Below are 16,950 nucleotides of genomic sequence, written 5' to 3' on the forward strand. Positions count from 1 at the left end.
CTCTTTTCACATGCTGAACCCGCTCGAAGTATTATTCACTGAATACAAAGTTGTCATTCAAAGCAACAAAGTGCCGCACAAGATAATACAAACGCTATATAGCCTATAATAATTAGCTGTGGAGCACTTTGACGGTACAAAAAATAAACTGAATTTAGATTTGGAGTAGATTGCCAGCAATTACATAGCAATGCAGAGTCAGCATTAGTATTATTTGTTAATTAGAAAAATACATAGTGTAAATTTAAGAAAGAAAATGTACAGTAGCTTTATTGGCACATTTTAAATGTTGACTTCCTCACAGAGAGACGACCTTTGCCAACAGAGTAATATTTGAGGAGATCTTGCACATCATGTAGTGGCTGGCATGCTAAACACAAACAAACACAGTATGTACATTCTAGGTTGAGACTGAAGTGCTAAAAAAAAGTTTTATTTTCACTTAGCGGAGGAGTCATATCATTTTGCAATGCATAATACTTAAAGGGTCAAATTTAAAAATGTAATTGCTCAGGTACTACCTTACTTATGAGTCCTGTCTTTTATTAAGCCAACATTTTAATTAAGTTCCTTTTTGGGATTAAATTAAAAATATGATCATGCAGTAAGTGCCAGAACACAACTATTTACTAAATAAGGGGTTTGTTGTTTATAATGACTGTTGCCTATAAATCTTTTATGCAGATAATAATGTGAGAGTTGAAGTCACATGGTAGCTGGCTAGTGATTACTCAAATGACACAATAGATAGCCAGTCCATGCCTGTCTGATTTCTGTTGCATAATTTCAAGTGTCTCCCTAAATTGTATATCAGAAAGTTTATCACACAGTCAAGTATACTTTCTTGGTCCCAGTATTCAAATCCCAATATATTAAAATTGTGATTTCTTAAGTCATTGTACCTCTATTTTATGAACGACTTTAGTTAATACAGAGTTAAGGTAAGGTGGCTATTATCCAGGATGCAACCAGTGCAAGTTAGAGATCAGCCTTAGGTGGGATGCCAGCCCATTACTGAAAAAAATCATATTTACTTACACCTGATCAATGTTGCATCTGCAGTCCAAAGTCAGTCAGCCAGTCATTCTTCAACCTGCTATATCCTAACACAGGGTCACGGGGGTCTACTGGAGTCTTTTAAGTAATCTCACAGAATATTTGATTTTCAAAACTGTTATTCCTGATTTGAATTAATGATACTTTATTTTCTTATTTTGCATTTTTTGTTTTAATATTCTACCCTGTTGAGTTTATACATTTAACGCAATGGTTGGTGAAAAAACAACAGCTTCCCAATCAATTTGTTTAATCACTTTAATCCTATTCAATATATACTTTCCTGTGTCTTAAGGCTTGGGCCACCAACTACCTGGTTTTCAGTTTGAGAGATGGAAGGATCACAGGACTCCTGAGAAGAAAATGTCAGCGCCCTGCTACCAACTGGAAAAAGGTATGCAGCTCATGTACTGTACTGGCACTTAGCACTTGAATGGTGTGTCTGCAATGAAGGGATACACCGGAAAAAGAGGTCTGTAACAAGCCTGTAGCCTGGAGACGCTGAAACATTCATTAGACTAGAAGTAGTTTTAGGGCTGTCATGCATGTGTACTGGATTGGGATGAGATGCATGTTAAAAGGCCCATTCCTTTCTGAACTATTACTAGAACAGATTTTACAGTTTGCAGCTTTATGTCAGTAGAATTGTGACTAAGTGAGTGACAAAGAGTTAAGTGGAAGAGTGTTTTAGGAAAGCTAACAATCTGCTCTAGTACTTGGTATCTGTGAGTTACATGTAGGTCTAGAGTTTTTGTTAAAATTGTATGTTTTTCACACTGTTATATCTTATTTTTGAGTGCCTTTTTGTCTGCCATATTTATTTAATTATTGATGCTTTTTCTAGCTTATATATGGTTTTATTTTTGAAAGTTTGATATTATTAATCATAAATTATTTTGATAAATTTGAGTAAATATAGGAAACTTAGCAAGGAATATCTTATCCTGGAGAAGGCCATAGAAAACATTTTATCACAGATGTCTATTTTATCTATCTAAGTATTTATGCTGTATACTGTATATGTATATATACACACAGTAGGGCCTTGCATGATGGCATACAAAAGGGTACACATGTCTTGAAGTATACTCAATTCTTTTATTTGCTTTTTCATATTTAAACTGTATGTGATTTAAATGCAATGACCCAAATAAACATGACACATTATTGCAGATTAAGTTTTCTCAGGTCTTATTCATAATATTATGAATTTTCATTCTTTGCAACATTGTTTAGGTTGTATTCCTTACATTTCTAGTAAGTCTTCCTTTGTAATTTCAATCAATAAACTCCAAGGGCAGCTATTTAAGATAGTAGGTACAGTATTAACTTTTAATGTTTTTATGGTCAACATTCTATAATTTCTAGTATTCTAAATTCTGTGCCTAAATAGGGAAAAAGGTGCAATATATGTCAGGACTATGAAATGAACATCTAATGTGATATATGCAGAATTTTAGTGTCCTTTCCAAGGCTGGTTTGCTGTCCACAAACAGGTCCTAGGGTTGCTGCATTGGCAAGCACCAAAATGTTTTGGACACAGCTATTTGGAGCTGCCTCTGGTAATGAAGTATTGAACAGATTCCATTCATACTCCTTGAACCTAAACTTTTCTATAATGCAGAAAAAGCTCTTCTTGAATCTTTTTAAATGGGTCATTTCTGGCATACCCTTACTACTTGTTTTGGTCTTGAAGGTCTGTTCAGGAGACTTCATGTCCATCTGAACCACCCCAGCATCAAGTAATGATCACTCAGATCACTGAGGCTATACCTCCCAATCATGCCACTCCAGGTATTTCTGTTATTCCCCATGAGAATCTTGAAGTTATGCAGTAGGAATACAAAGCCATTTACTGTAATGGTACTCTTTTAAGCATGTAATATAATGTCTCTAAAGTAGCCAAGTACCCTGAGTATGTGCTTAGTCTCAACAAAGTTTTTCTCTCTGCAAAAGTTCATTTAGATATCTTAGAAGACACTTGATTGAGAAGTTTAGTTTCAGAGCCACACTTATGCATAGAGGTAAGTCTGAATATATCTAGCTGGTATTTTTCAACCTCCCACAATGGTTTGAGCTTCTTACTCAGCAAAGACTTTATGCTCCATTTCCCTAAGCCTATTTTTACACAATCTCTACTTCACACCAAGATCCCAGTCATGGGAGGGTAACATCTAATGCCAAAGTACAAGTCCAAATTGTCATTCAAAAATAAATTTATACATCATAAGGAATAATGATTGATTTTGCACTTGTTCATACTCTTTTCTTTAACTCTTTTATATGGGTTCTTGTGCTAGAACCTGTCTATAAATCTCATGTAACTGGTTGAATAAACTATACCTGTGTACAACAGGTTCAGTACACCTTTCCCACATTTGACCAAACAAAAATACGTAATGAAGAAAAGAGTTAAAGCACATTTGGAAGATACTGTAGATATTTAAATGCACTGTCCAGATAAAGGCCAGGAAAACACCTGCAAAGCATTAAGTAACCCATAAACAACAAACAGTGAGGTTCATTATGAAGATATGTAAAGAAACTGGAAAATCCCTGAATTCCTAAGATGAAGGAAACCCTTCAAATCTAAGTACCTAGTCAAACACATAACATTAATCAGGGGTCAACCTTGAAACCTAGTGTAGATCTAAAGGGATTAATTATTTTATTAACTACTGGGGGCTTTATCCCCTACTCACTTTGCTCGCCAACCCCTAACCCCCCAAACCCGCCAGCACTACGTGCCATTGTGACAAGAGGGACTGAACGCACCCCAAGGAGATGCAGCCGCTCCCCCGAAACCCCTCTTAAATGGTGATACAATGGGAAACATACATTTTTTTTAACCTCCTCTTTGCTCAATCAGCTGCTGGCTTGCTGTTGCTGCCGTGCCCTGTGATCTGCATTTCGTTCGGCACTTTGAACATTTAAAAGCCTGTATAGCACCTGTCCTTTTATTTCACTGCATTGTCTGTCTTGTCCCCCAGACATCCTCAAACACTATTTGATCTCTTTTCACTGTTCCGCTATTTTACCGAATAATATTTTTCGTTTTGTTTGCGCTAATGTGATCTTTACTCTAATTTTTGAGACTTTTGAATTTTCCTACTTCCATTATCTCTAACCTGCTCTGCATGTATATCATGGGACTTGCTTCCAAAGGTTGTAAGTATGATGTGACTTGCGGGACGTGAAAGTGTCTCTCTGTCTCTCCTCAAAAGATCTCTCTTCCAAAGATCACGTCCGTCACATAATTTTTTTTTTATAATAGAGAGATGTGGCCAAAAAAATAATAAAAGTTATACCCAGAAGCAATGGTCAAATGTAAATGCAAATTATCACACATAGCACATGAATGCAAAAAATCAAAAAACAGAACTTGTCAATGGTAGCACATGTGGGTTTCATTAAAACCACCAAGACTGTCCACACAGCATTCATGCATAAAGGCATGTTGTTACATAGAAATTATGTGGTGTTTTTCTATCATATTTAACCAAATATTCTTCAGCTGCTCCTGTAAGTAGGCAATGGTTTTACTAATTTAGAGACAGGTCTTGAGACATATCTGGCCATTGAAGGGTGCTGGTGTCATTTAGATGTATTTAGTAGATGGAAATGTGTGAATTCAGGCATTGACCTGTTCTAAAAGAACACTAGGCAGACCGTACAGACAGTACAATGGGTGATATAAATCTCCTTGATGTATCATTCTGTGATTAAATTATATGTAATATGTAGCTGTTACATTATGTCTGATATCACTACACTGTTATGATGCTGTCCTATTCAAGAATGCTGTTTGGATTGTAGTGTTATTTGTGCCATCTCCATGTGCAAATGCCCAGTTCAACAACCAACAATTGAGAAACAAAATTCATGGTAGTGCTGGTTACTTGTCTTGACACCAGTCCATACTCAGTCAGCATTAGTAAGCAGTGAACAGTAGACATCATAATGGGTGGCCCTCTAGGGAGTGTTGAGTGTAACAGTTGTTCAAGATTCCTTTAAATGCTAGCCAATATTGATTTCAGAGCAGATTCCAACATTGTTTCTTAATTCAGGACATTTTATCACAGACAGTACTTTAAATAAATAGTACATTATTTGTTCCAAGGGGGAAATTTAGCTTTAGGTATATGATAAAAAACAACAAACACCCACCACAAATACGCACAAAGAATCGCATAAAGAACACTTCTGTCTTGACTAATGATAAGAGAGCAGTAACAGTGAGCCATTATAAAGACATATTGCTGTAGGTACTATATGACTGAGCCCTAGTAGCATTTCTTGACATATTTTTGTTGGATATCACAAGAAATATATAAAGACTGATGACTTTGATTGTCCTAAGATGTTTGTTTGCTATAAATACTGATATATAAAAAAAATGTAAAATGCCTTCATTTATTCAATTTAATTTTAAAGGCATTTTAAGATATTCTTAGCTGTAAAGGTTTCCATCCATCCATCCATCCATTATCCAACCCGCTATATCCCAACTACAGGGTCACGGGGGTCTGCTGGAGCCAATCCAGCGCAGTGGTAGTGCTGCTGCTTTGCAGTTAGGAGACTGTGGAAGATTGTGGGTTCGCTTCCCGGTTCCTCCCTGTGTGGATAGCGCTTTGAGTACTGAGAAAAGCTCTATATAAATGTAATGAATTATTATTATTATTATTATTAAACACAAGGCGCAAGTCAGGAAACAAACTCTGGGCAGGGTGCCAGCCCACCGCAGTGTAAAGGTTTTATGATTCTAATTTATATATTTTTCAAATCACTGAGATTTTAGTTTCACCCTGATTTTGATTCTCTGGTTTGATTTTTCATTTTTATTCGATTTTACCATTACTATTTTGTTACATTGCATCACCATTTTTTCTTTTCTGCGGGCACCATCATTTTGAGCCACAATTTCTATGATTCTTGCATCTGTTGATAATGTCGCACTTCCCTGAAGTCACAGTTTATGCCTTTATCCATGCAAAACAATTTAAACAGGCTGTATGTGGTGATTGTTATACAAGTTTGTAGATTCATTTTAAAACCTTTTCACTCATTTTTTCCCAAATAATTGTAGTTTAACAAATTTATGGTCTTGTTATTTTAACTTTACCTTAGTTTAATGTATTGGGCTTGAAGGCTTCCGGGTTTTGTATTTTGCCAATATTTTGGCTTGTCTTTCTCTTCTGATCCTAGTCACTTTCTCTTATTACCTCCCAGATAGTCCGCTCAGGAAGAACAAAAAGTAGTTAAATCATATAAAAATCAATTGATTGTTTTTCTCAACAAAGTGTAACATACTTTGTAATAGATCTTGCTATAAAGTACAATATAAAAGCAACAAGCTAAGGGTTAATTACATTTTGTTGTGAGTTTTTATACAACATGTTATGCAATGCAGTCTAGGGAAATTTTTATCTATCCTTGTGTACATTATTGAAACTGTAATTCAGTTCAGGGTCATGCAGGCTAGAACCACTAGGCGCAAGGCAAGGCAGGAGTGAACCCTGGATGGAACAACTAGAAAAGGTGCTATATCAAATCAAGTTTGTGATATTTCCTAACTGTGTAAAGGAGTACAATATATAATATAAATATATACAGACATATTATTACAGAGTACAGTGAATGTATTAGTTGCATGTACTAATCAATAAGCAACAAGTCACCAGTCTCCGGTGTCATTATCATATTGACTGAATGCCTAGATATTGTTATTGGATATGTAAATTAAAGTCACTTTTTTCCTCAGTATTGTGAGGAAATAATGTTGTTGACATTCTGTATTTGTAAAGAGCAAGATTCCCATTTAAATCCACTTTTACAGTTCTATGTTTATAATGTTAATAATGCATTGATCATACAATACATCAACATTGTTTTATAAGTAAGAATATTAATAATAATAAAATACCTCAACATTGTTTTATCCATCCATCCATCCATCCATCCATTATCCAACCCGCTATATCCTAACTACAGGGTCACAGGGGTCTGCTGGAGCCAATCCCAGCCAACACAGGGCACAAGGCAGAAAACAAACCCCAGGCAGGGCACCAGCCCACCACAGACATTGTGTTATAAGTAATATTATAGTATAGTATAGTAATTGATATATTTTAGTTTCAGACAAAATGCAGTCTAGTATATTGACGAGAGATATTTCTTGTTTACAACAGATGTTGTCTAATTTAGCAGAAGTTATGCAATGTACAATTTTGCTGCACTACTCATTACTTTGTGGTTTATTATAAAAGTGACCAAAATTTCTGTTTTGGACTTAGTAATTTCCCAAACAGTTGTCACTGAATGTTTTTTTTCTCTTGATGCTCACTTTTTAAAATGAATTTAATAAAAAAACTGACTTAAAAAAACAAACAGAGCTATATTCAATGGGGAGAATCAGTTTAATGGAGGAGCCGCTCTTTTAAGCCTAAGTTCCCGAGCTCTTCTGTATTTCCGATGTTGACATTTCTTCTGGCCTGCTGATTCTAAGCAGCTTTCCCAAAACATGTTTAATATTCTCTGAAATGCTCCATCAGTTTAGAATAACAATATCTTTTCCTGACTGTTATTGACTGCCGGGAGCATGAAGGCCTCTTAGGTCCATCTTGGAAACATATCATCTTATTGCAGGAACCATAAGTTCTTTCGAAATGGCCGCTTCTGCTTATAGAGCACAGAATATACAGTGGCTGTTTTGAAAATAAAGAATAGTGATAGAAATGTTACTTTATATAGACTATTAAAACACTGCTTTTTATCCCTTGCTAAACTTCGAGAATGTTTCTACTTCATGTACCAGTTAGTTAAAAGAAATTAGGTGTAATAATTGAAATGTGTCCATGAAGGCAGTGCATATCTCCAAAAGAACTAGTGTTTGACGAAGGTTGCCCAGGCTTTCCTTGTCACATTTGGTGTAATGTCATTTCTGTCTTTGTGATAACTTCATAATGCATGCTGAAATTAATATAAAATTTGAAGTATGGTGTTATTTCGCAAATTCATGATGCATTTGGTAGTTGTATAAGTCAATAAAACTTCCTCATGCACTGTAATGGTATATAGGTTTAGGTTAGGTTAGGTTTCTTTATTTAGTCATGTTTACACAGGAAAACATGAAATTTGCCTTCTCAGTTGCATCTAATAACAGGTAACAGACAGAATGAAGTAAAACAGACAAATAGAAATAAGAAAGGTTAAGGTAAGGCAGTTAGATAAAACATATTTATACCAAAAAAAAAAGGTAACAGGATATATATCAAAACCTTAAACATTATCTCCGATATTTCTTATTGAAAAGTCGTATGGCACTAGGAAGAAAGGAGTTTCTGGAGCGATTTGTGTGGGTTTTCAAAGCAACTATCCTTCCTAAATTACTGAAGTTTAGTTCTACATGTAATGGATGTCTGTCATCAGTTGAGATGATTTCCAGTTTCTTTAGCATTGCCCTCTGACACACACTAGTCAAATCATCTACATCAGCCCCAATAACTTTAGCTGCATACTTCGTAATCTGCTGGAGCTTTTTTGAGTTTTGGTTTGTCAGACTATTAAACCAGGCAATGAAACTGAAAGTGATCACGGACTGGATCATACTGCGATAGAAGGACAACATGAGGTCCTTGTCTACTTTAAATAGTTTGAGTTTATGGAGGAGAAATAAGTGCTGGTTGCATTTAGAAAATAATTTTTTTGTATTTGTATTCCAGTTAAGATTGTTATCTAGGTAAGTTCCTAAGTATTTATATTCATATAGTGTCAACATATTAAAAAAGAGTTAAGTAAAAAGTTTTATAGAACCACTTACAGAGATAAATATGCCTATTGACCACAAAATAATCTATTTGAAATGTTTAAGCTTATACAGCTACCACTTATGAATCTGAAACTTTTTTACATAAACTATCCGCCCTATTGGAGTGTGTGCGTGCGTGTGTTAGACTGAGGATTGTGACACTGAATGAGAGCCCCAGTTGAGAAGAGACAGGAAAGGGAAGCGGAGAGTGCTCTGTGTACAGCGCATGGCCGCACCCATCACACATGAGGTGCAACAGGTGATTGCAACAGGTGCCAATTCTGCCACCAACCCCCAAGTTTTCCTTGCAGGTTGGAGGGCCAGATGCAGGTTAAAGCAACCGCCAGCAAATCCTTACCACCAGGGCTACAACTCCACTTAAGAGATACAGGGAGACATTTTAAATTCAGAAGTGTTTGAGATTCAAAAGGTCTAAAAATATACATTTGTTTCACTCATTTGCTGGTGATTTTATGAAAATGGTTTAACTAAAACCATTTGTAGGTTACACATTACACAACACAGTTTACACACATAGTTAAATCTTATACGTCCTTACTAAATACAGATGGATGTTAATTTGACTTTGAGTGATCTGCCTCTTTTCATAAAAATTGAATTGATTTTAAAAGTTTTTATTTTGTGTATTACAGGACATGGTATGGATAATACCGGCAACGCCCAGGCCATTTCTCTGTAAAAAAGTTGTCACTTATTTTGTTTTGTTAGTTATTACATGTTTTGTTATTTGCACAAATTTCGAGATATATATCGTATATCGTCATTCAGTTAAAAAATACCGAGATATGACTTTTGGTCCATATTACTCAGTCCTAGTCCACATCAAAGAAGACCTAACCTGGTCCAAACACACCAGCACCTTGGTAAAGAAGGTACAATAACATCTTTACAACCAGAGACATCTCGGGGACCTCAGGCTGCTCTCCCAGGTACCGAAGAACTTCTACACATTCACTATTGAAAGTATTCTCTCAGGAAGTATTAGTGACTGGTTTTTGGAACAGAATGCAACTGGGCCATAATACTTTGCAGAGAGTGGTGCGGTCACTGGGTGTGTACTCAAACTTCAAGGACATCTAGATCAAACTGTGTTGGACCAGGACAGAGAAAATTCTCAATGATTCCAGCCATCCCATCAGCAGCCTCTTTTCTGTACCGTGGCCAGGTTAATGCTATTGCTGCCTGAAGTCCAGTTCAGAGAGACTGAAAAGGAGCTTTTTTCCACAGTCCATATGCATTTTGAATAAGGAAAATGTCTACAACTACATGATACCCTATTGTTAATTCCTTTAAGTATTTAAGTTATGTATTTAGTTATTATGTATCACTATCACATATTTAAAGTCCTATTAATTATTTTTGATACTTATAAAATAATGTATCATGTTTTCATTTTATTTTTTATTCTTCTTAAAGGGACAGTCATTGGTGTTGAGCAACTAAATATTTCAATACATACTGTGTGTATAATTTGAATGTGACCAATTCAATTTGTTTTGATTTCATATATAGTACATTGGAGTATTACAGTAAAAGTAGTAGAAGAAACAAGAGCAACAAATAGAACACTTCAGTAAAGAGAATATAGTGAAGACCTTCTACAGTCATGTTGTTATGATTGGTACTTTTTTACATGTTTTTGTGAACCCATTTTGTCCTTCTGTATCTAATTATTGTATGTTTTTTTTGGTCTGAGAATTCAATTCTGACTTTTCTAACTAGAGTGTTGTTTTCAGAACATTAAAAAATGTTTCTGACGCCATCTTGGTTTTCATTCACTCATATTAGGCAGCGGTTGCTATGATGTTGTTATGCAACACCACTTGAAGGTACAGTATGTGCCATCAATGTCATCAACAAGACGGGGACTGAAGGTCACCATTTTACACTTCATGATCATCTAAGTTTGCAACTAAAACTAAATAATTATCAGTGTTTTTGGTGTTAGCATTTACTGTTAATATTCTTTACCTCCTTTTCTGGCTATAACTTTGATTTCTGGTTAGCGATTTTATTTTCACAAAAATAGGATGGGCCCTCAGTAATGATTCTCTTTGCTTTGTTTAGTGACTTTTCTTCTCCTGGTCACCTCCATTCAAAATGTTTGCCTTCCTCTTGCCAAGCATAACACATGTACTATTTCTCTATTATAAAGAAAAAATCTTGGGAGGGAAACTAGGGTGAAATCAGATGTGATCTTATTGGAAGACAATTTGATGTCCCGTGACTCTTTAACATCACGCGAGACAAGGCAGTGAGACAACATTTAAAACAAGTTCATGGACATCTAACCTAGCAGTTATTGGAATGCTTTTGGCAGCTACACTTCATGTGCTCCCAGCTCTTAAAACAACGACAAGCAGAACACGCAGCTTGCCAGCATCAGCAAGCCAGCAGATGATCCAACCGCTTCTCCTTAGCATGCGTTCAGCGAAGCCCACCCCCCTTCACAATGCAAGCGTCAGAGATGTGAAGAGGCAAAAGGACAGCTGCTGTACGGGCTTTTAAAAGATCGACACGCAGCGTGACAAACAGAATACGCTGCTCGCCAGCACCAGCAACAAGCCAGCAGATGTTCCAACTGCTTTTCCTTAGCGTGCATTCAGCTGCCCCCCTTCACAATGCGAGCAGTGTTATATGTCCTGCGAGAAAGAGATTTAACCACGCCTGGGGCCGGAAATAAAGGACAAGTACAGTATTGTTTTTACAATAGTTTTAAAGTAAAAGTGAAAATAATGCATATGTAACAATTCCCATGAAAATAACAATCTCTTTAAATTGTATATCTGGTAAACCAAACCCAGGGGTGGGCGACCCTAGTATTATATAACAATACTTTGTTACCTTTCATGTTAATAGCAGTAAAATACATGTTTTTTTGTCTGGAGGTCCCGATTATAACTGCTATTGTGAAGATGTTAAAATTTGGTTGCACTTGTTGCTCAGCTTTCCTTACTGTCAATCTAAGAACAAAGACACGATAAACTAAAGTAGTATGCATTTCATCTACGATAACTTCATCTGCCCTTTACTCTTCCTGTTTGTCTTTGTCTTTCACTTCTTTGTTTTCTTCCAGTATTTTTGTGGTCCATTTTTCCAAAACATAAAGTACAGTAAACACAGATGTGATCCTATTTCTTTATCCTGAAATTCAAATTGATATATGCACAATTTTACTGCTTTGGGGTTGCATTTTGAACCTGTAAAAATGTGTGTTTAGGTTGTTTCAACTTAATTTTACTGAGTGTTAATTTCTGAATGAGAACATTGTGCAATCTGTGATTATTTAGGATCTGTGTGAGAATGTTGGCTGAAAAGGTTCAACAAATTCTAATGTGTTAAAACATATACTGTAAACAGTCTTTATAATTTTGAGAAAAACTTTCTTTTGAGAGCTAAAATAATGGTTTGGGATTTTTCACTGATGGATTTTTGGCTGATAGAATCAGTTTTAGTGTGGAAGCAAGTGAGGAATCTGTAAATGAAAGCCCACAGTTTTTAAACTCCCAAGCAATAAAATGTATTTATCAGTTTTACTATAGCTTTGAGAAGCCTCCTTCTTTGAAGTCACCATGGTGGCAAGAGTGAGGAGTTTTGATACTACCATCTGTGACAGTTTATTTTACAAATGAGTCTTGATGTTTTAAGATGACCTGTCCTTTTTAATAGTCATCTCTTTTTGTATAGCAAGACATTTTTGGTTGTTTTAATGTACTACACTTTGTAGTTAATCAACAATATCTCACTCATCCCGTGCATGAAAATTGGCGCTCTTACCACGTAATTAAGGATAAGTGAGCTGAGCTGAAACTGACACATTCATCAGTCACTTTCCATGGTTAGAGAGAGGTTGGTTTGATGACATGCTCTGCCATCAAGTTCCTAATAGACTACATAATAGTTAAAGTGGTCCATTTCACCACTCTTGCTGAATATCTACAATAGGCAATTGCCTAGTTTTCTTATATAACAAATATTTCTATTGTATATTTCTTCTCATATGAAAATATATTTGTTATTTTATAATAAATAATTGACATAGAAGAGTAAGCCTATATTGCTCAGGTACTGTATAATTGTTTTCCTATTTCTTTTCTTTCTTTTACTTGACCTCTCTTGCTCTGTTTAGACATTGCATCTTTGTTTTTTTAAATAAAAGATTATGTAATATGATTTTGCTTCTACATTACTTAAAATATTTGATACCTAAAATTAAAGAACACACTATATTTGTTCACTGATCTTTATCTGCTGACTATATGAGGGACTGAAGTATCAAATAAAATGAAATAAAGAAGTAACTAATTACGATAGTATAATTAAGTTTACTTTTTTTTTTGCTGTAGACTCATTTGCAATTGAATTACATTTTACAAATATTAAAAAAAGGTGTGAAATGGGATGCAGTTGTTCCATTTGAACACTAACTCCAGAACTTGAAGAATAGGGATATTAATTTATAAGTCTGCTGCTTTTGTAGCATCGAAGATGGATTATTTGTAATTATAGGTAGAAAACCGAATAAACTATATCCTCCCAGATGAATCCACATATAGGTCATGTTTTTCTTCTTGAAGGTGTTTGTTCATTAACATTTATTAACTTATTTTATGTTGCCATTTTAACTGCATTCTTTACCCAACTATAGATTTCTCATCTTCCAAAGAATACCATCCTCTCTTCCAGGATTGTTCTAGTTATTGAACACTTCTTAAAAGCAAATTGTTTTCCTTTTGAGTGCTTAACATATTTTGAATTAGCAATGTATTGATATGTCTTTTGACACAGTCTTCCAGCTGTGGGACAATTGTAATATCATAACATGTACAACATATTATGGTACTGGGAGTTAAAGACCAACTTTTCCAACTTGTCATTATCATTTTAAATCTCTAGTACTCACAAATGATGACTCGTATGTATAAAAAAACAAATTTTACAAAACTTTGTATACACAGTTATCACCACTGTAGTTACAGATGTTTCAAAAAGCCCTTGGGAATGAGCTATTACCAAATATATTGAAACAGGTTTCTGTGTCTGTTTTATGTATGTGAAGTATATGTACAATACAAGTCAAGATTTTGGTGGGAAAAAACATTTGCTATTTACAAAAAGTTCCTGGCTTCTGTCATTTATCAAGCACACTTTATTTAATCATCACTATCTGCTCTATATAACATATACCTCAGAGAACCTAGAGGTACTATTATTTCTGGAAGCTGTATAAACGTTTTTTCAAAACCATCAATCACTCTTAATTTTTAAAAGCATCTTGTGCAAAGTGCACACTTTAACTGATGGAAGTAGATAGACAGTATCAATTGAAAAAATGAATCAGGAAGACTCGGGTTCCTTGAATACAATGTGCATGTATCTCTAACTGAGATTGTTAAGCAAGTATTAAAGATAATGAATGATTATTAAAAAGTATGTTTGTTTGAGATAAATCTGTATAAAAAGCTAATATTTCCTTTAAATACTCATGGCCGTTGGAATAATTTGAACATTTCCCTGTTACCATTTCCCATAGATTTATGTATTGAGACATCATCATTACACCCACATTCAGAGACCTTTTGAGGCACAGTATCCCCACTTTGAAGAGCGTCAAGCAGGACAAAGTGATTAGGAAACAAAAAATTGTAAAGCCAAATCTAAAGCTGGCAAAGGTCAAGTATTCAAAGAATCACAAGAACAATTTATTTTTTGTATAGCCCAAAATCACACAAGGAGTGCCATAATGGGCTTTAACAGGTCCTGTTTTTTGACAGCCTCCCAGTCTTGACTCCTGAAGAAGACAGAAAAAACTCCCAAAAAAAACCCATGGAGGAAAAAATTGAAAAATTTTGGGAAAAGTCAATTCAGAGAATCCCCTTTCCAGGTAGGTTGGATGTGCAGTGGGTGTCAAAAATGGGGTAAATACAAAACAGTACACAGAAGAGAACACAAGTAATCCATTTCGCATATCTAGATGGCCAGTCTATCACTGCCACCTCAGAAATATAATGCAATAGTATAATAGTAATACTCCAGCAACAAAGCAAAATGCAAGAGTAGATTATAACACATAAGAGGATTCAGATTTGTTCTGAGTCCTGGAGACCTCGGCCAACAAGCTGCCCTCCACTCGCCATTCCACAGCTAAGTCAGTGCTGGGCTGGCCAATCTGATGAAAGGACCCTTCTGCCTGATGATTCCAGTGCTCCTTTATCAGAGATTACTTTTCTATAGGCAGGAAAACAACTTGGCATTAAAAAAGTGACACTAAGTTCGACCTTTGAATACAATGAAAAGAATAGGTGAGGATTAGTAATAAATTATAAATATATTACTTATGTTTAAGTGCTAGTGACTAACAACAGAGATGCAGTATGCACAGTTAATCAGAAGTTCTAGTCTGGGTATGCTAAACTACAGCCGGGATTTAAAAAGCTGAGACTAAAGGAACATCTCTTATAGCAACAGGCAGACCATTCCACAGCTTTGGGGGCCTGCTACTAAAAGCTCGACCTCCCACTGTTATTTTATTAATGTTTGGAATCATAAGAGATCTTAATGTGCGTTCTGGTTTGTAAGTAATGATAATGTCAAATAAGTAAGCCTAACTGTGGCCATTTAACTGCTGTATATGTTTATTTTATTTTTTTAAAATTTTTTATAATTTTATTTTAATCATTCATACAAATCGATCAATTTTTTCAAAAAATAGGATTGAAAAATAAGTCGACTCCCACCCCTGAGAGAGAGAGCATGGCCAACGGGGTAAAACTTAAGGCTTGTAAAAATACCTAAATTGATGAGTTTAATAGGCCAGTAGAGATGAATGGAGAAGAAAAAGAAATTTGGAGATAATTGCTTCCTCGGTGCTTTAAGAGCTTATTCTAAAATTTTATTGATTATATCCTGCCAGGTTTTAAAATAATTCTTTACAGATCCTCTAACTGAATATTTGATTTTTTCCAAATTCAAATTGTATAAAACATCGGTTACCCACTGACTTAAAAGAGGAGAGTTAAGATTCTTCCATCCATCCATCCATCCATTTTCCAACCCGCTGAATCCAAACAGGGTCACGGGGGTCTGCTGGAGCCAATCCCAGCCAACACAGAGCACAAGGCAGGGAACCAATCCCAGGCAGGGTGCCAACCCACCGCAGAAGATTCTTCCAGTTTAGCAAAATAAGTCTGTGTGCCAAAAGTGTAGTGAATGCAATCACAGTTTGTTTGTCCTTCTCCACTTTAAACCCATCTGGAAGAGCACCAAACACAGCTGTTAATGGGTTAGGAGGGATTGTGACACCAAGGCTGTCTGAAAGGCACTTAAAAATTTTGGTCCAAAACGATGTTAATTTGGTGCAGGCCCAAAACATGTGACCCAGTGAGGCTGGGACTTGATTGCAGCATTCGCAGGTTGGATCTTGCCCTGGAAACATTTTGGACAGTTTTAGGCAAGACAGATGCTTTGTGCATATGGGGCTCAAGTGAAGTCTCTGCATTGCTACTTTCCACTCCCTTTCTGATATATTGATTAAGAGATCTTTTTCCCATTGTCCTCTTGGATCTTTGAAAGGGAGGGACTGTAAAATAATTTTATATATTGCAGAGATGGTGTCTAAGTCCTTGAAATTGAGCAATATTTTTTCCAGTATGGACGAGGGTGCAGGATGAGGAAAATCGGGCAGGTTCTGCTTAACTAAGTTCCTAATTTGAAGATAGTGAAAGAAATGTGTAGCTGGAAAGTTAAATTTGGAATGTAATTGTTCATAGAATGCAAAGATGTTGTCTATATAAAGACATCTAAGCATTTTAATCCCAAATTTTTTCTAGATATTAAAAACTGCAGATGTTTGCGAGGGTTGAAAGAGGTGGTTCTCTTGCAGAGGTGCCACAGATAAAAGCTTCTCCATCTTAAAATGCTTCCTACATTGGTTCCATATTCTGCGTGAGTGAAGCACAATTGGGTTATTAGTATATTGCCGATACCTTGCATTTATTGGGGCACAAAGCAGGGAATATAAAGAAGTACTGCAGGATTTTACTTCTATTGCAGACCAGGCCTGTGTA

Source organism: Erpetoichthys calabaricus, chromosome 9 (genome assembly GCF_900747795.2).
Source record: "Erpetoichthys calabaricus chromosome 9, fErpCal1.3, whole genome shotgun sequence".
Classification (NCBI taxonomy): Eukaryota; Metazoa; Chordata; class Cladistia; order Polypteriformes; family Polypteridae; genus Erpetoichthys; species Erpetoichthys calabaricus.